The sequence below is a fragment of the Sciurus carolinensis genome, chromosome 6, assembly GCF_902686445.1.
Source record: "Sciurus carolinensis chromosome 6, mSciCar1.2, whole genome shotgun sequence".
In the NCBI taxonomy this organism is placed as follows: domain Eukaryota; kingdom Metazoa; phylum Chordata; class Mammalia; order Rodentia; family Sciuridae; genus Sciurus; species Sciurus carolinensis.
In genome coordinates, this window is record NC_062218.1 from 115,210,197 (window position 1) to 115,220,488 (window position 10,292).

The following is a 10,292-nucleotide window of genomic DNA, read 5'->3' on the forward strand; positions in this document are numbered from 1 at the left end:
TAGAGACAGCCTCACTGGTCTCAGGAAGCAGATGCTCTGTAACTTGGAGCTAACAGCATCCAAAAGACCTCTGTTGTAAACAAATCACACTCTCTCATCCAATCACTGCTGGATTTGGATTTTAGAACTGGGCCTACTGCGATCTAACTGTGTGATGTGGTTCTTCATTTATATACTACTTGATTTTCATCTGCCAGTGATGGATTTTGTCAAAGTGGCCTCTGAAGACCCTTCCAGTCTGGATGCTGTCCGGTTCTAATAATCAAATGTGGAGGATGCTTGGAACATTCTAATGGATTCCTGGATAATTTAGGCCAAATGAACTGCCCTCTTTTAACCTCCTGTTTAGTTATATTTGACCTCCCATGTTTGTGCAGCTGGCAGCTGAATTAGCCCATTATGTCTCTAACATGTTCACAGACTGATTGGTTGATATTAATTTCCATCTTAGAAAATTAATTGTGATGTAGGATTTTAGGATAACTAGGCACTATCCACAGTCACAATTCTTTTCTCTGATTACTCGTTCTAACCTGTAATCATCTTTTTATTCTTCTTTTTATCTCTGTTCCTTCCATATTGCCCTAATTTTTTTCAAAAACTGAAATATTCTCAAAAACTTTAACCAAATTTCAAGTTAAGAGAGGCATAAGAAAAACTCCTTAATATGCTGTTCCAAGTCCTCACTTTCTAATTCCAAAGCATTTTAAAAACTTTGAACTCTCTTGACCTCATGGGCAAACTATCCTGGCCTCCTCTCAAGTTCCCCAAAATATTCCCCTTAGCAGTATGTTCAGTCTATCAGTTTTTCTGGGAGTTTTCTTCTGCCTATTTCCTACTAGCAAAACTCGGTCTACTCTTTCAGGTTCACCCCAGACATTGTCTATCTGTGAACTTCTCCTTACCCACCTTGCAGAATTAATTTCCCTTTCTGTGACTGATTCCATTCACTTCATATATTCTTCCCTCTAGCACACTGCTTATCACAGTTTGAGATGCTTTATATTCATTCTAAGGTGACTGTCTCCCAGAGTAGAGTATGGGATCTTTGCAGGCAAGATGGATGACTTATTTATCTTTGAACCCTCAGCACCTAAATCAGGGCTTATGAAAAAGCAAATGCATTGAATTAGTTTTGGATCCCAAAATGCACTTGAGGAAGAGGCTGGAGTTTTGTTCTCATTTGTAATGAATTAGGAAAATGAAGGAATGAATCTTCCATAAGGTACTTCCTGATTACTGTGTTGAGGAAGATCTTTATCATTACAACATTTTCCTCATCTATAAAATTATTTCAGGATAATGATAATTGCTCTTCACTAATCCCTGATTTTTCTCTACTTCTGGGCACATGATCTTTTGTATTTCTTGCTCCTGTGAAGTAAGTGGGGCCATGTGACTAATTCTGGAAAATGATTTCTGAGAGGAAGAAACATACTTTGCTTCCTACCCACACATTTAATTGTTGGTGCAAAGTCCTCAGGTTTTCTTTTCCTTCTATCACAATAACTACAAGCATTCAAGAGGTAACCCCTTACACAAGTATGGGTCCCTGATTAAGTAACATACAAACCACTTTTGTGGACCCAAAATGCATGTATAGTAGGATCAAGAAATAAATCTTAGTTTTGTTTTGTTTTTCAATCACTGAGATGTCAGGCACAGAGATCAGCCTGATAGAAATCCCTTTGGCGAAAAATGGTCCTTTCTCCCACATTGCCTGAGCTTCTCCTACAGTGAGATTTACCCTATACTATAAGAATTTGTAGAATTAATACATGTCTTCTGTAGGCTTTTGACCAGCATTTCTGTATTTTCTGGGAATGTCAGCATCCATACCAATTATCAAAAATTCAGTTTCAGGGAAAATCACCCCTGGGTTCAATAGTCAGTACTGGAAAAAAATTCAGATTTCAGAGCTTCAATGCAGTTCTAATGAATCACAGTCTTGGAAAGTCTGGCCATGGAATCTGTATTTTCAACAAGTCTTTTCACTGCTCTTGTAAATTTCATGAAGTACTATGTGTCTCTGGTTGAGGTGAACTAAATGAGAATGTCATTTCTGGAGGGCAGGGACTTATTTACCTTGTTCAGCTCCTGACCCAGCACCCAGCACAAAGGTCATGAGATGGAAGGTTGATAATAAATGACTATTTGTTTGGTGTAGAATAGAGGACTAGAATTTCTGTCCTGACTCACAGACATTCAGCAAGGACAAAATGACATAATGTATGCAAAATCACTTTGTGTACACAAAAGGAACATATCACTACATCAAATGACACAGAAAAAACAATCATTTAACCAATATTGTTTTTTTAAATTTTCTATTATTTATTTTTTAAATTTTTTACAGACTACGTTTTGATTCATTGTACACAAATGGGGTACATCATTTTGTTTCCATGGTGTACACAATGTAGATTCATACCATTTGTGTAATCATACATGTACATAGAGTAATGATGTCTGTCTCATTCCACCATTTTTCATACCCCCCTCTCATTTCCTTCTACATAATCCAAAGTTCCTCCATTCTTCTCTTGCTCCCCCCACTCCCTATGCCTATTATATATCATTCTCCACTTACCAGGGAAAACATTCAGCCTTTGGTTTTTTGGGATTGGCTATTTCACTTAGCATGATATTCTCCAATTCCATCCATTTATTTGTAAATGTCATAATAATTTTCTTCTTTATGGCTGAATAATATTCCATTGTGTATATATACCACAGTTTCTTTATCCATTCATCTGTTGAAGGGCATCTAGGTTGGTTCCACAATCTAGCTATTGTGAACTGAGCTGCTATAAACATTGATGTGGCTGTGTTACTCTAATATGTTGATTTTGGGTATAAACCAAGTGGGATAACTGGGTGAAAAGGTGGGCCCATTCCAAGTTTTCTGAGGATTCTCCACACTGCTTTTCAGAGTGACTGCACAAATTTGCAACTCCCCCAGCAATGTAAAAGTGTGCCTTTTTCCCCACATCCACACCAACATCTACTATTGTTTGTGTTCTTGATAATAACCATTCTAATTGGAGTAAGATGAAATCTCAGAGTTGTTTTAATTTGCTTTTCTCTAATTACTAGAGATGTTGAACACTTTTTCATATATTTATTAATTGCCTGTATGTCTTCTTCTGTAAAGTGTCTGTCCAGTTCCTTGGCCCATTTATTGATTAGGTTTTTTGTATTTTTGGTGTAAAGTTTTGTAAGTTCTTTATAAATTTTGGAGATAAGTGCTCTACCTGAAGTGCATGTGGAAAAGATTTTCTCCCACTCTGTAGGCTCTCTCTTCACATTTTGATTGTATCCTTTGCTGAGTAAAAGCTTTTTAGTTTGAGTTCATCCCATTTATTGATTCTTGCTTTGATTTCTTGTGCTTTGGGAGTCTTGTTGAGGAAGTCTGATCCTAAGTCAACATGATGAAGATTTGGGCCTACTTTGTCTTCTATTAGGTGCAGGGTCTCTAGTCTAATTCCTAAGTCCTTGATCCATTTTGAGTTGAGTTTTGTGCAGGGTGAGAGGTAGAGGTTTAATTTCATTTTACTGCATATGGATTTCCAGTTTTGTCAGCACCATTTGTTGAACAGGTTATCTTTTCTCCATTGTATGTTTTTGGCTCCTTTGTTAGTATGAAGTGACTGTATTTATGTGGTTTTGTCTCTGTGTCTTCTATTCTGTACCACTGGTCTGCCTGTCTATTTTAGTGCCAATACCATGCTGTTTTTGTTACTATTGCTGGGTAGTATAGTTTAAGGTCTGATATTGTGATACCTCCTGCTTCACTTTTTCTATTCAGGATTGTTTTGGCTATTCGAGGTCTCTTATTCTTCCACATGAAGTTCATGATTGCTTTCTCTATTTCTATGAGGAATGTCATTGGAATTTTAATTGGAATTGCATTGAATCTGTATAGCACCTTTGGTAGAATGGGCATTTTGGCAATGTTAATTCTGCCTATCCAAGAACATGGGAGATCTTTCCATCTTCTAAGGTTTTCTTCAATTTCTGTCTTTAGTGTTCTGTAATTTTCATTGTAGAGGTCTTTCACCTCTTTTCTTAGATTGATTTCCAAGTATTTTATTTATTTATTTATTTATTTTTGAGGCTATTGTGAATGGAGTGGTTTTCCTAATTTCTCTTTCAGAGGATTCATCACTTATGAAAAAAAATATGGAATGCTTCACGAATTTGTGTGTCATTCTTGCTCAGTGGTCATGCTAATCTTCTCTGTATGGTTTCAATTTTAGTATATGTGCTGCTGAAGCCAGCACTAAAATTGTTACCTTTGAGCCACAATGGCTTCCCTGAGCTAAAGCTCACTGACCACTGATTGTGTGCTGGGCACTCTTCCAAGGGCTTCCATGAATTTAAACTTTTTGTCTTCTCAAAAACTCCTTGAGAAATAGATTGTTACTTTCCCCCATTTTACTGATGAGAAAACCAAGACTCAAAATGAATATCCTGTCAAGGTCCTTCAGCTAGTAAGTGCTAGATCAATGGTTCTTAAACATTAGTGAGCACCAGAATCACTCGGGGGTTTCTTAAAACACAAATTGCTCAGCACCACTGCAGAAGTTCCAATTTAGCAGGTATGGGCTGGGTCCCAAGAATCTGAATTTTAAACAAGCTTCCAGATGATGCTAATACTCTTGATCTGGACCACATTTGGAGAACCACCATATTAGGGCTAAATTTGGACTCAGAAATTCTGACTTCAGGACTTCTATTAGTAATTAATATGTTTTTTCCTATTTTACTATGATCCTCACTCTTAGAAATTATACTCACTTAAAATATATTTCTTTTTCATTTATTTTAATTGAAAATAGAAGTATATAGAAAGTCAACATCAACTACAATTAGACATTTATTATTTTTCTTTCTTTTTATTGGTGCATTATAATTATACATAATAGTGGAACTTGTTGTATCATACACATTTATTATTTCTATTTTAGAATTGGAAAATGGATTTATTTCCTCTTGGCATTCTTCTAGGTAACTACCTTTGCCAGATTTTTAAAATTTTATTTTTGGAAGTTGAAAGCAAGAATCTTCCCTGGGAACGAATCTTAGCCAAGAGTTTCAGCTTTATTAGTTGCATGTGCTGTGCCCTCTTGGTAAGATGCCTTTAGCAGGGGTGTGTTTTTTCCCCTTAAATTTCCAATATATCTCAGTTATGAGAAGTTTTTATGTTATATGAAATTAAGGCGACATTAGTAAGGCAATTTTTTTAAAAAAATGCAAATCTTCCCTGAATTCTCAACTGAGCATAGCTAAATTAGGTTTATTTCATGTTTTCTCTTCAACTAAATGAAATATCTAAATCACTATTTCGTTAGTCAGTTTTCCATTAGTTTTATAAAATACCTGAGATAATCAACTTAAGATAAGGAAAAGTTTATTTTGGCTCACAGTTTTAGAAGTTTCAGTCCATGGGCACTTGGCCCTGACTCCTTTGTACCTGTGGCGGCACAGGACATCATGGCAGAACAGGAGGCCTGTTCGAGTCATGGGAACCAGGAAGCAAAGAGAAAGACAGGAAGGGCTTGGGGGTCTAACATTCCCTTCCAGGTCAAACACCCCATGCTAACTCTTATCCACTAGTTCTACCTCTTAAACATTCCCCTACTTTCCAATAATGTTGAGCTGAGAACTAACCCTGTAACATATGGGACTTTGGGAAACATTGCAGATCAAATTATCATAATTGTTTAATGAATAACTTCTTTGTTTGCAAAAAGGACTGTAGAGTTGAGATATAAATTTGAGATAACCCTTTTAAATTTAAAACTTACCAGTTGGCCTTTGTTCCTTACAAATGTCACTGAACTTACACCAAATCCAAATTCCAAATAGAGTCTGGTCTTCCTTGCCATGAGTGTCAAAGGAGATTAATTCACATCTAGTCATACAGAACACCTTTCACATCAATGTTGAATCAGGAATGTATTGTTTGTAAGCCAACATGAATGTGCACACACCCCAAACTCTGCATTTATGCCACCATAGTTAATGAAATAAAATTTTTGTAAAATAACAAACATTTACATGATTTTTAAAAACCCACAGGCAGTTATTCTGTTTAACATTTCTTACAGTATGCTATTACTCAGTATTGGACCACAACCTTCTGATAATTAAAGCTATTCTGCTCTTATGTTCTAAGCCATAACTCTGTAACGAACAGCAACTTTCAAACAGAGAAGCTGTGCTAGTCTCATGTCCTGAGCCTGGATCGGCTGGTTCCAACAGATGACCATCGAGTTGCCCACTTAGAACACCTACCAGCATGCTTCTGGATGGGTGAAGGCAAAAAACTCTCCTGTATAAAGTGAGTTTAGAAAAACTACTTTTCAATCAACTCAAACCAGAAGTACAGGATTTAAAAAGTTAATTTTTTATTAATTAATTTTCCACCAAATGACAATGTTTCATTTATATATCCTGTATCTCAGCTGTTGCAAAAAGAAAAAACGAATTTGTTAAAACTGATTTCTACAGTATTTTTAACCACAGCTTCTTCCAAGTTAAAGAAGAAAGCAAGTTTTTTTAATATGTTAACAAATTTTTTATTTGTTCTTTTTAGATATACATGACAGTAGGATGTATTTTGACATATTATACATCATGGAACATAACTTATTCAAATTAGGGTCTCATTATTGTGGTCGAACATGATGTGGAGTTACACTGGTCATTTATTCATATATGAACATAGGAAAGTTATGTCGAATTCAGTCTACTGTCTTTCCTATTCCCATCCCCCTTCCTTCCCTTCATTTCCCTTTGTCTAATCCAATGAACTTCTATTCTTCCCTAACCCCTGAAGCAAGTTTTAAGAAGATATAGTATGAAAGGAATTACATAACTGATTGTAGTTATATGTTGGAATCTAAAAATATAATCAATATTAAGAAGAAAAACAATTTGAAAAATGTTCATGATCAACAGGACTAACTTTATACTCAATATCCTCTAAATACCAAAAACTGAAAGAAAAAAAAAAAAGCTTCCTCTTTTACTCCTTTGTTTTAAGTTCACAATTCAGGGGCTCAAAACAATTCAAATAAAGTAAAATAAATAATACAACAATGACAAAAACTAAGTAACAATAGCAGTAAACACTGAATGGTAATGATCTGAGATTCTATTTGCAAAACCATTTCCAATGTTTAGAAAGAGTTAAAAATTGCTGATGACACAAAAAAATAAAAATCAAAAGAAACATAAATGACTTATTATCACAGAAGATTCTTATAGTTGATGCATTTGTCAAATGCATCAGTTAGACAACATTTTTATGATAAGAAAAAGGACAGTTGAATCTGTGAAAATGACACTCTTGAGCATTGTCAGGGACATTACTGCAGTTGAAGTCACCTGTGCTAGAAAATCCCTTGCTATAAACATTGCGTAGTTAGGACTGCATTCTGCTGCAAGTGACAAAATCCCTTACTCAGAAGTTTAAACTTGTCAAGTTTGATATGCCTCATATAACAGGAAATGTAAATAGCCCAAGAGCGAGTCTTGGCTCAGTGGTGCAGAGTACCAGGCTTAAAACTTCCTACTCTATCATCTTCAATTTAGGACTTTTGTCTTCATAGATACAATATGGCTGCTGTACTTCCAGGCATTCAGTTTTTGTTCCACGCAGGACGAAAGTGAAAGAAAAAATTGTGACATCTAGTAAGTGGTTTCCTTTTCACTTGAATGTCTACCTTTGGATTTCCACAGATACTTAATGACCAAAACTATGTACTAGATATGGAAAATTGGAAAAACCCCAAACAGTGAGGCCTGAGAAAAGAGAGTGAAAACGAAAGCCATACATTGATAACTTTCTCAGTGCATTCCTTCCCAATGACAGAACAGTCCCTAGAAAGGAAACCAAAGTATTGGGTCTTCCCCAAATAAACCCTTTCCCAGTGACAGTACAATGGGACCCTGAAGGGAAAGAGATAAACACTGAACACTGACCCCAGACCCTCCATTCTTCTCCAAGTAAAAATTTTGCCCAGTAAGAACAAATTTTTAAATTCTCACAAACATGTTTCCTGAGTACCCAAACTGATATGTTCACTAGACTACCCCTCAAAAATAACCAATATAAACCCAGTCCCTTTCTTTGTTCAATGGCTCATTTTCCACCAGGAAAGTGGGTTCACCCACACCACTCCATCCCTGCACCCCCATTTCTGAATAAACAGCTGAGATGACCCATGAGATTTGCGTCCTGCTTGGTCTTTTTGTGTTAACACTGTGACTCATGGCCACCCCTAGATGTGAGGATGATTATGTTAGTCCTTCTGCCTGCTTAGTACTGGAAAGCAAAGGTAAGGGAAGCCATGAGTGGCTTTTGATGAACCAGTCAGTAGTGTACATCATAACACTCTGCTCACACCCATACCGGGCACTTTTTTACTGGAGATATCCTTGCTTCCTGGGAACTCTTGCCAATGACACCTTTTGTTGAAGGAACAAATGACAGGAACCTTTTGTTAAAGGCATGCTCTTTGAGGACAGCTTGGTGAGCAGCCCATCTTTAAGAGATAACTTAGCTAAGAAACGAAACTTTTAGGGACACTCTTACTTGGATACTCCTGCTATGGTTGTACCAGGGATGGTTGGAAACTGTTGAATTCAACACTGATACATACCTAGAGCTGCGAAGGTTAACACTAATTCTCAGAGACACTGCAGCCTGAGCTCCTTCAGTGAATAAGGTGATTCTCCATACAATAGAGTCAGTACTTCACAGAATTAAGGAGAGCAATATCGCTTCTTTTCTTTCCTCTCATTCTTTTCAAATGGTTACACTAAAGACCTGTCAGTTATGGAAGAGGGCCCACTGCTAAGCCCGCTACCCATTACTGACCTCTTCTTCAACTTCACAAAGACCCTGTCAGAGCTTTGAGCTGAGCGTGAATAAGTATTTGATTAAATCCTTAGCTGAGTGCACTCCAACTCCTCGTTCCCATCTGAGGGAGGTGGGTTTTTATTGCCCAAATTGCATCATATCCCCCCGTAATTTATATAATTGCCTACCTGCTGCCTTAGGCTGGATGACACATGAGCTAAAGGACTCTGACTGATCTCATTCAAAGTCTTGTGCTAATATTTGTAACTTTTTGGCTGCCCAACTTTTTCCAATTTGAAAGAATGTTATAACGTAGATGCCTTATTGAGTTAAGCTCTTGGCCTCCAGCAAAAGGAAGCCCGAGTTCTGGGGTAATATTCAAAATGCTAAACAATTCATACAGCACAGGCACAAGCCAGACAGAATAACTCCTGGCTGTGTGCGTTCCAGTGTTTGAGCAGGAGCCCAGTCCTGAGGCAGGGCTCTCCCCTTCTCCCACCTGAGGCAACTGGAGAGAGTACATCACCTTGGTCTGCCAACTGGATCCTCTTGCTAAGGGTTTTTCTGCTTTGTGTGAATAGTGCAAAGGCAGAGGGCTGGTTTGAATCCATCTAAAGCATTAGTAGTTGTATCCAATGGGGGCAGTATGCAGTGGTGGTCACGGATCCTACAGCCAGCCTACTATGCCCAACCTTTGTCCCGCCCAAACTGTTTCTGCTGAAAAGATCATTGCAGGACTTCCTGCTCTTGGTGCTCCACAGCCTTCTTAGTACAAGTCTTATTAAACACTGAAACATACCTAGAGCTCCCGGCAGCAAATGTCAATTCTGAGAGAAGCAGCAGCCTGACCTCCGGCAGTGGGTAAAGTCTTGCAGTACCTTTAGTACCTCAGTTCCTGTCATTTTCCAGCGCTGCTTCTCCCCTCCCATCCACTCTCTGAACTTCTGACACCTTCTCAATAAATTCCTTTTTTCTTAAGATAACCAGCCCTTGTCAGTTTTTGGTCAGACTTCCAAGAGCTCCGGCTGATCATTAACTGAAGACAGGCCTTGACAGTCTGCTTTATGCTTCCTTTCCCATGGGCCCAACTGTGTCTTTGCTCGGATTTGGGAAGTAGGAGGAAGAGTTCCTAGGAAGAGGGAAGACTGTCTTTCTGCTCCAGACACATGATTTCTAAGAAAGAAAATTATTTCTCCCCATGTCTCTCACCTCCCCTTTCTTAGGAACTGTGAGCAAGAAATGTCTGCGTTTTTCACTCTGCAAATCTCACATCCTTTTGGAGAGATGTAACCAGAAGACTTCATTTGATGTTTCTGTAGAATATGTCATTAATAGCAAATAATTTTGCTTTTGAGGGTGGGTGAGTTTTAAAATGTTTATCCAAAATTTTTCTATACTGATTGAGTTTCCCTTATTCAAA

The 10,292-nt window shown here is 37.6% G+C and overlaps 1 non-coding gene across 1 annotated transcript; it reads right to left on the reverse strand.

Moving 5' to 3' along the window:
• Positions 1-4,176: 4,176 nt before the first annotated feature.
• LOC124987790 (U6 spliceosomal RNA) lies at positions 4,177-4,283 on the reverse strand. Its single transcript, XR_007109300.1, has one exon. It is a non-coding gene; the product is annotated as a U6 spliceosomal RNA (small nuclear RNA).
• Positions 4,284-10,292: the final 6,009 nt, after the last annotated feature.